The sequence below is a fragment of the Prunus mume genome, linkage group LG4 (assembly GCF_029339155.1).
Source record: "Prunus mume cultivar Tortuosa linkage group LG4, ASM2933915v1, whole genome shotgun sequence".
Lineage (NCBI taxonomy): Eukaryota > Viridiplantae > Streptophyta > Magnoliopsida > Rosales > Rosaceae > Prunus > Prunus mume.
In genome coordinates, this window is record NC_142701.1 from 6,245,012 (window position 1) to 6,249,683 (window position 4,672).

Sequence of the window (4,672 nt, forward strand, 5' to 3'; positions counted from 1 at the left end):
ACATGGCGGAAAGAATAAAAAATATAATTTGATAATAGCATCCTACAATTTTGGTTCCAACAAATAGAAGTTAGAATAACAAATATAATTTGATACCACACATGGCACAGGTAGAGAAAAATATGGGGCTAGAATGTGGGCACAACACAGAGGTCACCAGAAAGTCGGCTCTGATGCCAAGTCAAACAACATGGGGTAGAATATTTTCTGATATATTTTCATTCCAAAAGGAGGTATTTATAATACAAGTGTGTAAACCCTAGTAGGGTTTTATAAGGAAACAAATAAACTCCTAATTACACAAGATTTGTACAAAAGAGAAAGAAATAAAATCCTAATAGAATAGAAAATAAATCTCCTAATAGAATTAGGATCTCGCCAACAGCCTGCACATTATTGCATCCTTCCTGTTGTTATTCCACATAAACTTATACCCTGTGAACTCAAATTGAATTTAGCAACAATCAAAAATAGCATTTTTAAAATCCTCCATGAGAGCATCGCATTGAATGCGATCCCCACTCTTTTCATGATACTCCATAATCTCATTAAAATCTCCACAGCAAAGTCAAGGACTATCATACACCCTACTTAATCTCCGCATAAGTTTCCATGAATGATGACGCTAGGTATGATCAGGGTGAACATAAAAGCCTGTCACTCTGAGAATCCAAGAATTTGGGAAAGTAACTCTAACATCTATAGACTTTGACGGGTGTGCATCTTCAGTGATATTTCGATGTGGGATTGCGAGGATTGGCTGAGGAGGCACCACGTGTCTTTATGAGAAATTACTCTGAAGTGCAGTCTTTGGCTGCGGTCGACAAGCTGGGTTGCCAAAGGCTTGGCTCCTGCCGATGGTACTTTGTGGGACGTAATAGATTGTCAAGTGTGTGGGATCTCCTTGTGGATCCCTTGTTTCCATGTGTCGTTGATTAATTGGCCAGTCGGATATGTTATAAACAATTGGTTTTCTTGGAAACATGTGTTTTTGCTTGTAGATGTTTGTTGTTTGTTGCCCACTGTTTATTCTATTAACAACTTGCACAAGACTGCTTTTGTTTTCTCAAGTGCTAAACGTGGACTATGGTCCTTTTCATGCCTTGAAAATTCGTAGGAAACCACGCTTCAATTGTTGTTAACTATTTATTTTTTAAATTAACTCCCAAAAATTGATTGGAATTAGCATGAAATCTGTTTCTCATTCATGGCCGTATGTCTTCTTGGTCCATCATACATTTGGGCTTCTCCTTTTTCATTTTGGGGCATCAAATTATTATTATTTTTAAATTTTACTAATGAGGTGGTGAGTTTTGAACATAAAACTTCTTCCACGTCATTAAGAAACACTATTAGACTGAGAGGTACTGCGTACCATTTTTATTTCTTAAGAACTAAATTATAAACTTTAAAGATTACAAAGAAGAAGGAAACATCCAAGCTTAGATAATATATGCATATACACACCAAAAGAGGTAAAATAGATTTAGGGCTTATTTCATGAAATTCGCAAGCACTTAACATACAATTAAAAGAGTGATGCTTTTTTTCAGGGGTAAACTTCAATAAGAGACCTGAGGCCCAATGTATGTGTAATCTTATAGTGAGAGAATCCAGCAGTCAAAAAGAGCTTTTCCCACTCTGCTTCACTACGCTCTTTGCCATTGAGGTGGACCATCATTAACATATCCCACATGAGCTGAGTTTCAATTGATTTCTTATCCATCTTCTTATTATCTGCAGACACATTTATGTCCAGGATGATAACGTTTCCTCCTTTTTGGCTCAGAATTGCTTCTCTACCCTTCTTTAATATCTTCACGCTTTCCTCATCACTCCAATCATGCAGAATCCACTGATCATTGATGCCATGCATTAATTAATGGTTAATTACTTTAAAGTAAGCAATGAATTTATACTCACAACCACATCGGGCATAGAATTAGTGTATGGTACCTGCTTAATATACTTTGTACATGCACCAATTGATATGTCATTGTTAATAATTCATTTATGAATAGTAAGGTTTATTAAGATTTCATAGGGACGGACCCACGGACCACTAGAAACATTGATATTCCCCCCAAATTAACCACCAACATAGTCCAAGCTGGTGTGGGGTTTATATAAAAGGGCAATGTTATACATTTTGTCTAAGTTTCCAATGTGTTACTTTACATTCTTCAACAAGATTGTTTTTTCGTTTTTTCGTTTTTTTATTAAACTCCATAAAAATTCCTTAAATACACAACTCGAATTGAAAGCCAAGCAAAACAAGGACAAGTTTAGAAAATTCTGCAAAGGCAAGGGTGAGATATATTTACTAACAAGAAGGTAATAATTAATTAGGAAATTGAGGAATAATAAAAATGAGAGAAATAATTGAGTTTTATAATTACCTTCAGGAAAATTGCACTTGCTGGGGGTATCTTCTCGAACATGTCTCCTCCAACAAAATCCAAATTGTGAGTCCCTTGCAAGTTTGCAATAACATGTGGTTGGTCAAAGACAGTGCAATTAATGTTGGGGAAGGCCTTGGCAATGACCTTGGCCATGGTTCCTGTGCCACCTCCAACATCAACCAAGGAATTCAAACCCTCAAAAACTCCTTCACACTCTTCAACCACTGCCCTTGCTAGCAGCTGAGAGTCAGCCTCCATTGCGTCATTAAACAAGCTACCAAGCTTTGGTTGCTGAGCAGCCAAACCCCAAAAAGACCTTCCATGTGCCATCTCAAATGGGGAAGCTGGATGATCATGATTTCCATTACTGTTCATATGGCACCAAGTGCCCATTAGATGAAATGGATATCAAGATTCATAAGTAAAAATTGTGTGGTGCTTAATGGACTTTCCTTGAGGAGAAGCCTGGAAGCTGGTGATAGGCTATACACCACAACAGCTTTTTCCTCCGCTTCATCATCAAGATCCTGATGAACAACATTCTCATTGTTGTTATTATTGTTTGGACGAACTGGTAGCTGAACTTGCTGGTCTTTTGTAAAGAAATTGGAGTGGACGAGGATTCGCATGAGGCGTGAGATCAAATGAGCTTTCGAAGGGTGGACATTGAGGCCGGAAATGAGATTGGAAGGGATATGGGTTGGCCATGGCTGTGAATCACATCGGGGATGCTTAATTGAACTGCACACTTTAATGACATGGAGTTTATGAACTGGAAGATATGATTCCACACATAAGCTTGAGCTTGAAGAAGCTCATGGCTTGTAGCACTAACTTTATCATTATTCAAACTCATTTATCTAAGTGTCTATGTTTATATGTGTAGCTCAAGAACACCGATGGCTCTTATTTTAAGTCTTCTATACTGGGGATCTGCTTATATAGTTGTTGCCGTGCCGACACAATCCACATCCCAATTATTTAAGTAAAGGGTTATTTGTAGCAATGGTCCCTCAACTATTCTCGGAGTTACATTTTGGTCACTCAACTCCAAAAATAGTTACAGAAGTCACTCAATTAGTTGTGTTGCACCATTAGTCCCTACCGTTAGAGAGACTTGACGGTAGGGACTAATGGTGCAACACAACACCTAGTTGAGTGACCTCTCTGTAACTATTTTTGGATTTCAATGACCAAAATGTAACTCCATGTATAGTTGAGGGACCATTGCTACAAATAACCCTTATTTATTTATTTTTTTGTTATTTCATTTTCATAAATATTTGGAATGAATTTCCAAGTTTTCCCATGGATTTAACAAAAAAATAGACAGACTTGACGAAAGTGACTAGTAATGCAACACCATACATAATTGGGGACCTCACAACTATTTTTGAAGTTGAGTGACCAAAATGTAACTACGGGTATAGTTTAAGGACTATTGCTACAATTAATCCTTCAGTAAATAATACTAGAAGGGCCGTACGTATACGCTAATATGCTATGCATGTGTAGAAGGAAGTTACTGTAGATTGAACTTTGAAGTGGGAGGGAGAAATTGACAAAGTGAAGTTTCATCTAATAATATATATATATAAAATTATGTTTTCCTCCTTCAATAATAATTATATTCTCTCCTCTATCCATCTTCTTTCCCAAATTTGGAAGCACAAAGAACTCAAATATTCAGAGATATTAATCTAAGTTCTCTTCTAACCCTTTTCATTCATTTTAAATATATATCATCACTTTTCAATCAACGTAAGCAAAACACCCAGCTCCCATTGCAGCCAAAAAAGAACCAAACTCCATGGCACCACACCAAGAAGGTTTAAGAAGCATCAAATTATAGAAATTTCTAGAAATTGAGGAACCAAAAGAACTCTTACAATTGATCCAAAGCTAATAGTTAACAGTTTGTTGGCTTAATGATAGAGATAGTGGAGAAATACTCAAAACATGCGGTTGTTGCACTCAGAAGTCTGAATTGAGGAATACGCAAAGCCATATATAGTAATCCAATAGTACTATTAAGTTTTCAAGTCATAATTATCCAGAGATTCAGTTTTAAAGTTTAAGAACAGATAGTCATCCAAAAGGATGAAGGACATGTAGTGGGGTAGGCTAAAGTTTGAGTTTCTACTCCAAAATTAATTGACAATAAACGAAGTAGCCTAACTCTTTATAAATCCATGTAAGGTCCCTAAATTTTCGATATAGGACAAATACTGAACATTTTTAACATAACTATCATTCAAAATGGTTTTATC

The 4,672-nt window shown here is 36.4% G+C and overlaps 1 pseudogene; it reads right to left on the reverse strand.

The window, feature by feature from the left end:
* Nucleotides 1–1,454: 1,454 nt before the first annotated feature.
* LOC103328349 (trans-resveratrol di-O-methyltransferase-like) lies at nucleotides 1,455–3,258 on the reverse strand (annotated as a pseudogene).
* Nucleotides 3,259–4,672: the final 1,414 nt, after the last annotated feature.